An 8,131-nucleotide genomic window follows, 5' to 3' on the forward strand; every position below is an offset into this window, starting at 1 on the left:
ATGTTTTGTAGACTCCTCCACCGCTCTGTGAATTTTAGTGGATTGACACAGAAATCTCACAGAAAGACAAGAAGTGGTTGGAGAATCTTAAAAAGTGGGATACAAAGGACAAAGAGAGGGTAGAGAAAAGACGAGAGAAGCTTGCGACCGAGCAACAATGGGTAGACAAGCAGGAAATGAGGCATATTGTTGAATGCGGGGAGGAGAAGAAGAAGAAGCTTGAGCGTGCACGTCGTGCAAAGGACGCAATAGGGGAGAACCGTGATGCTTTTCGCAAGGGCAAATGGCCCCGTTGCACTCAGTAGTCTAGGTGCTTATATGATGTTATGTAGTAATAAACTTCTTATTTTGTATTATTTAGTATCAAACAATGTTATATAGTAATGAACTACTTATTATGGATTCAAATTAGGCACTAAAAGCAATTAATGAAGACGACTTAAATCAATTGATACATAGAATCAACACACTTAAAGCAATTGATACAGAACAATTTTCTAGTAGTTCATTTACCAATGAATGTTGTATAAATGCTTACAATTAGATTTACTCAACAACAAAATCATATAGAACAAAGGATTATAATTAATATTTACATATGCATAAGGACATCTGAAGAAACATCGACCTCCATCAATCCCCCTCTCGACGAACATATGCACCAAGCAATCCTCACCATGGATGCACTTTGGTCAATCTTCTCTCCTGTTATCGTAAGACCTAAGTCGAACCTTCTTATTGAAATCACTTTTACTTTGTACTGGAATTTCATATGTTGCTTCCTCAAAATAATTGGGGCCAAGTGGCCCATCATAACAAATTGGAGGTCCCTTCCCCACACCCTTTGCTCTCTCATTTCTAGAACCCTTTCCTCAAGATGACCCTGAAACCATTTTAGCTGGTGACTTCCCTTTGTATGGCACAATGAACCAAATGGTCGCGTATAAATAGGCCAATGTCAAGGTGGTATGTGTTATGAAAATGCTAGATGTTTCTGAAAAGGCTAGGTATTTTTGAAAAGGCTAGTTGCTTCTAAAAAGGCTAGATACTTCTGAAAAAGCTAGATGCTTCTGAAAAGGTTATGTACTTCTGAAAAAGGCTAGATGTTACTGAAAAGGCTAGATACTTATGAAAAGGCTAGATATTTGCCTCTCATTAATCCATGTATTTGGATTAGGGATGTACTCATAATGCATGCCTGGATTTGTCGCCTTCATTGCATTGAGAAGAACAGGCGGCTGCTCGTACCTAGACTCACAGTCCCCATATATCATCTTCCAAGCACATTGCTTAGCCCTCCATGCTTTGCCATATGTTATCTTGTATCCATCGTACACATTCTCCACAATTCGCATGATCGTCCTCACCTTCATATTTGGTTCTGTAACACCCTGAATTTGGGGGTATAAAATTTCTTTGCTCATATTCACAAATTCAGGTGTTACTTCCCTTTTCTCATCCTTCCCCATTCTTTTCTTTCTCATTTCTATAGGAGAAAAGTGCTTATTTTATTTGTAATTATAGTTTAATAGGTTAAACCCTAAGGGAGTATGAATTGTTGCATCATGTTGAACCCTAGATTTCACTTTTGCTTGGTGCATAATTCTTGGAAAGTCTAATTTGAATTTGTGGCTTATTTGGATTTGAATCAAATAGAGAAAATAAAAAGAAAAGAGAAAACAAATTTCAGAATAAAAAGAAAAGGAAAGAAGCCCAACCCCGCCGCCCCCTCAGCCTTTCGGCCCAGCTAGGCCCATCCCGCGCGCGCGCGCTCTCCCCCCCCCCCCCCCCCCGCTCTCTCTGCCCTGGCGGGCCCGCCCGTCTGCGCGGCCGCCTTCCGCGCGCCCGCCCCCGCTTTCCCCTCTCTCTCTGCTCGTGGGCCCGGCCTGTCAGCCCCGTCGTCCTCGCGTAACCGCCGCCCGAGCTGCGCGCGGCCGCCTTCTCCGCTCCCACGTCGCGCGTGGAGCTCGCAACCGCCCCGCCCCTGGCCACTTGAGCCCAGAGCCCCACTCGCCCTCTCCCCCTCCCTCATTTGCGCTCCAGCAGACCCCTCTTCCACCTCCCCCTCGCTGCGCGCACGCCCGAGCGCCGCCGCCATAAACCCCCACCGTCCCGAGCTCGTTTCCCCGTCGCCGTTGGAGCTCCGTCGTGCCCTTTGCCACGGTGAGCTCCGCCCCGACGTCCGCAACCCGGGACGCGCCCCAATTCCCCCTCCCCCTCCCTATTTCTCTCTGCCCGCGCTCACCCGCCGTCCTCCGTACAGCCGCGGAGGTCCGCCACCGTCGCCCCGGGCCGCCGTTGCGTCATCGCCGCCACCGAGGAGTCCCCGGAGCCCGCCTTGAGGTAAAGAACCTCTCCCGCCCCTTCCAAACCCGTGTATTGCCTTCTGCCACGTTTAATTCCTCGCCGGAGTAGATTAATGCCGCCGCCGAGCCGCTTTGCCGTAGACCGCCCCTCCGGTGTCCCTGCCCCGACCCAGCCCCCACCGGGCGATTCCCCGTGCCCTCCCCAACCTTCCCGGCCGCTCAGGTCGCCCCAGAGACCCGCCGAGCGCCCGCGCCCCTCGTCTCCGGCGAGTCCTCCGCCGCGGGGACGAGCGCCGCCGCCCCAGCTAGCCGTAGGAGAAGCCAAGGCCGCCCACCCGATCCCCGCCGTCCGTCCCAGATCGGGCGGCCCCGTTTTAATTAGGCCGAGCCCAATCCTGGCCGTCCGCCGGAGATCCAGCGGCCCAGGCCCGCTTCCCCCACACCCCGCCTCCCTGCCGTTGGGCCCCGCCTGTCAGCCTGCCCGCGCCCGCGCTGCCCGCTGGCCCCGCCTGTCAGCCGCCGCGCTCGCGCTGCCCACCCGACCCCGCCTGTCAGCCGCTCAGGTCGCCGCGCGCTCGTGCGCCCGCCCGCGGATCTAATCCTGGCCGTCCGCCCGAGATCCAACGGCCGTAGGAGCCCGATACCCCTTCGCCCGCGTGTTTTCTTAAAGAGACCCCCGGTTTTCTGGAATTTAAACCCGCCGTCCCTGGTTTCTCACAGTTAGGTCCTCAGACCTTTTATTTAATTCAAAATAGGTATTTAGGGTATATTTTTAACCCCTAAACTTGTAAAATTCATAACTTTGTCATATGAACTCCAAATTAGGTGCTTCAAATTGAAAAATGCTCATGATGTTTTTGTCTATCTATTTAAACAATGTTTCCCTGCTGTTTCCATGTACCAATTAATGATTAATCATTAGGATAGGATTAAGGTTATTGGAACCCTATTTGAGATAATTAGAAGTTGGTAGACTTTAATAAAAGTTGGAGTACTTAAGTTTAGGGACTTAAACACCTAGGTTTAGGAACTTAAAACCATGTAATGATTTAATCCCACCACTGACTTAAACCTGATTAGTGGATAATGAATCACTTTGTATAGTCCTCTACCCCAGACCTAGGGAACACCAGAGTGCCTATCCCTTTTCTACTATGAACTTGTGATCTCTCTCTGCTGCATATGTTTGGTATGTTGTTTTTTGTTTGTTATTTTCCCAAGTACATAGTGTGAATGATTACTTTACGTAGACAACGAGCAGTCTGTGTTTCCCGAGGAGGTTGCAGAGGAAGTCCCTAATCAGCAGTTTGGTGAAGGCAAGTGTCCTCTGTCCCATTATGTCCTATTCATTTATAACTTACTACCCCGCATTACTTACTTGAAACCTAAGGATTTACTAGCTTTACACTATACTTTATCCTTGATAACCTTATGGGCTGTTATGGTTAGCACTCTGCTATTGCCTCAACTTAATCAATGAACATGATGTGACTATTTATGATATTGTTATCCTGATGATGTTGATGATCTTGTGATACTCTAGGGGCTCAGGCTGTTTCCTGAGTACCTCTCCGTAAGGACTTGTTCGTTGAGAGACCACCCGGGATAACAGTGCAGCCATGAGGGTGAAATGGGATGCCCTTAGCTAATTAATTAGAGGAACTAGAGGTGTAGCTGCTTAGCCGTCGTGCCGTCAATGGGGTCCAGGCACAGTGCTTGCTCTGCCGAGGCTGAGTGCCGAGGTTCTTTCGTTTTGCTCTTTGTTAGTCACTCTCCTGCGGGGAGGGGTACTGTGTTTATCAAACTGGAGAAACCTAACGGGCAGCTATGATCTCTGGGGAACCTTTGTAAAAGCTACGTAGTGATGCTCTACCGGACCACCTAGGTAGTGGTCAATGGGGATTAGCTCTCCCCGGGTAGAAAGGGAATCATGACTCATGGGTAAAGTGTGCAACCTCTGCAGAGGGTAGTGAAACTGATATATCAGCCGTGCTCACGGTTAAGAGCAGCCTTGGGATCCTCTTTGATTAGAGATACAGATGGTTCGAGATACAAGGATTATGTTATGGTTTTGGTTCGACTATGATGATGATGTTCCTCGATGAGGAAATGGTTTACGGGTTGGTTAATGCTAAAATCTGGCTTCTACTAATGATAAATACTTGACCAACTAAAAGCAACTGCTTGAGCCTAACCCCACATAAAGCTAGTCCACTTCAGCCAAACGGGACATTTGCTGAGTACGTTGAAGTGTACTCATCCTTGCTTTACCACAAAACACCAGGTTGCCCGCATTGTAACCACTGCTCAGGAGAAGGCGAAGCCGTGGAAGGAGACTTCCAGGAGTTCCAAGATTACGACGAATTCTAGGCGTGGGTTGGCGGCAACCCCCAGTCAGCTGCCTGTGAAGGCCTTATCTTTACTGCGTTCCGCTAGTACTTTGATTTACCTGTTAAGACAATGACTGTGTGGATGTCTATGACTCTGTGATGTAATAAGTTAATACTCTTTTATGTTAATATTCGAGCATTGTGCGATGATGTTCAGTTATGTAATCGCTGTGTACGTGAGTTTTGATCCTGGCACGTACATAGTTCGCATTCGGTTTGCCTTCCAAAACCGGGTGTGACATAAGTGGTATCAAAGCCGTCTGACTGTAGGACCGCTGACCTAGAGTAGCACTGGTCGTATTAAGGACTATTGACCTTCCCTCTCACCTTGACCTCTGATGTTACTTCAAAAGTCGGTCACCTCGACCAACCCTATGTTCTACTACATATATATACTATATTATACCTTGTCAAAAATTTTTATCTTATTCTATCTATGGTTTATTCACTTGTCATATTAGTTCTGCTCTTACTCTTATGCTTACGGTGTCTTTTGTAGATGGCTCGTCTTAGACACACTGCACGTAAGTCGGTGATTCCTTTCCTGCCGTCTCGACTTGCGGAGCGTCCTCTGCACCGCACCGTGTCCGGTCAGTCGAGTCACCTGGAGAGGCTGCACCACCGCCTGCGTGAGGAGCAGGAACGCCGGCGGCAGCACAGAGAGCAGCAGGGCTCTTCCTCCCCACCCCAGCGAGAGGTGGAGTCCGTGAGGCCCCGTTCCTCTGTGGCCCAGCTGGAGGCGCCCCCTGCACCACCGCGGGACGCCCCGACTGTTGGAGGAGCTACTGGAGGAGATCCTGGAGGAGACCCCGACGACGACTCAGACCACAGCATGGAGTCTTCTGAGCCGCAGGAGGCGGAAGGATGGGTCGCCCGACCCATCACCCGTGACGCCGCTCGCGGTTGTCACTTCCACGACGCACTCGACACCTTGCTGCGCCAGGCTTTTGACCGGCACACCTGGTCGATCGAGTATCGTTGTGTAGTCTACCAGCACAGTCGCGGGAGGTACCCGGACCGCTGGGAGGCTACCTGCCTAGTTCGCCGTTCGGAGGATGACCTCCGGGGTGCGGAGGCCGTTTCTGAGCACTATTCCATCTCCGAGAGGGACACTGCAGAGGCGGCTATGCAGGATGCAGCACGACGTGCACTCTCCCAGTACTGTTCTTTGTTCGGTGGGGTGGCCGACGGTCTTAACCTTCGGTACTACCCCCGCCGCCCTACTGGCAGCACCGAGAGTGTGGTTGTCTCACCTGTTGGTGAGGCTAACCCTAGGTTGAGCAGCACAGTCAACCTAGTCGCAGTGCTTAACACTGAGCTGGACCACTCTCTGGACGAGCTAAGCAGGGCTCGAACGGAGATTGCGGAGTTGCGTGCTGAGCTGGCAGAGCGCCATCACCAGGAGGGTGGTTCCCCCGCTCCTGTTGGGACTCAGCACCCATACCGCTCGCCGCCACGTGGTCACCACACTTATGGTTCCCCTGTCTGTAAGACCAGGATAGATCTGGATCCTTAGATCGTTAGCGTCGGAGTTTGTAATAATTCTTAAGTCAGATGTCTCAGTCTTAGGTAGTCAGTTTAGTTTGCTTATCAGTTGCTTCCATTTAGTTTAGTTTGCTTATCAGTTGCTTTCATGCTTGTTATGATGAACTTGTGCTGGATTCGAATCTTTGTAATGACTGTTGCCAACCTGTGGGTTTCCCCTGCAGTTTGGCCTAGCTAGTAATGTTAATAAAGTCAGTTGCTTAGTTGGGAAACCATTTACTTCTACTTTCCTTCTTATCTGCGAAGCGGTGTTGAATCATAATGAGGATCAGTGAAGCTCTTTGTTCACTCAGTGTCATGAAGAATTCTGTATTCTCTTTTCTTATGCTGAAGGGTTGTAAGATCAATGCTGATGTGTGAATGTCTTCCACAGATGTCTGACAATAGGCGCCGATGCAACAGGCGTGCTCAGCAAGAGCAGCATGACCAGCAGGAGGAACAACAGAGGCAGCCTCCCCCACCACCCCCAATGATAGTGGAGCAGATGTTCTTGATGCAGACTCAGGCAGTGCAGGCCATTGGGCAGACTCTGGCAGCCATGCAGCAGGCTCAACAGCAACCCCAACCCCAATTGCAAGTGCAGATGCCCCAGATGCCACGGGATAAGCGTGGCGAGTTCATGAGAGGGCACCCTTCTACCTTCGCCCATTCTGCTGACCCCATGGATGCAGAAGACTGGCTACGCGCAATGGAAAGGGAACTGCGCACCGCCCAATGTGACGACAGGGAGAAGGTTCTGTATGGTCCCCGTCAGCTAAGGGGAGCAGCCCAGTCCTGGTGGGAGTCCTACCTCGCCACACATGCTGACCCCGAAGCCATCACCTGGGAAGAATTCAGCGAGAGTTTCCGCAGGTACCATGTGCCAGAGGGACTGATGATCGTGAAGAAGGAGGAGTTTCTGGCTCTGAAGCAGGGACCCCTGTCTGTTAGTGAATACAGGGATAAGTTTCTGCAGCTATCCCGTTATGCACCTGATGATGTCAACACTGATGCTAAAAGGCAGTACAGGTTCATGAGGGGTTTGGTGGATCCCCTGCATTACCAGCTGATGAATCACACCTTCCCCACCTTCCAGCACCTGATCGATAGGGCAGTTATGACTGAGAAGAAGCGTAAGGATATGGAAGATCGGAAGCGCAAGATGAGTGGACCCCAGACCGGAAGCATCAGCCGTCCCCGTTTCTCAGGCAGTTCATCTCAGCAAGGCAGGCCTAGCCACCCACAAGGATACCAGAATCAGAATCAGCGTCCGCATCAGCAGCAGTTTCAGAGGCAGTACCCACAGCAGCAGTAGCAGTATCGTCAGCACAGCCAGCAGGGGGGTAATCAGTATCAGAAGCAGAACAACCAGGCACCTCGCCTTCCTGCCCCAGCAGCAAATCAGAGCAACCAAGCAGCCCCAGCACAAGGAGGAGGCAGAGGATGTTTCCACTGTGGAGATCAAGGCCACTGGGCGATGCAGTGCCCAAAGAAGATGGCTCAGCAGCAGACCAACCCCAATGCTCCAACAAGGCAAGGTGTACTGCAGCCGGCAGCAGGCAATCATAACCAAGCGTACAACCGTGGAAAGGTGAACCACTTGGAGGCCGAAGCAATCCAGGATGCACCAGATGTGGCAGTAGGTATGTTCTCAGTCGAATCTCATCCCGCAAAAGTGCTATTTGATACTGGTGCAACTCATTCATTTGTCACTGCAACATGGGTAGAATTGCATAACATCTCAGTAGAGGCAATGATGTCGCCCATGAGGATTAATTCGGTTGGTGGCAAAGTGCAAACAGATAAAATATGCTCAAATATAATGGTGGAAATAAGGGGGATAGGATTCCCCAGTGACTTAATAGTAATAGACACCCCTGGGATAGATGTTATTCTAGGGATGAATTGATT

The sequence above is a fragment of the Zea mays genome, chromosome 10 (genome assembly GCF_902167145.1).
Source record: "Zea mays cultivar B73 chromosome 10, Zm-B73-REFERENCE-NAM-5.0, whole genome shotgun sequence".
Lineage (NCBI taxonomy): Eukaryota > Viridiplantae > Streptophyta > Magnoliopsida > Poales > Poaceae > Zea > Zea mays.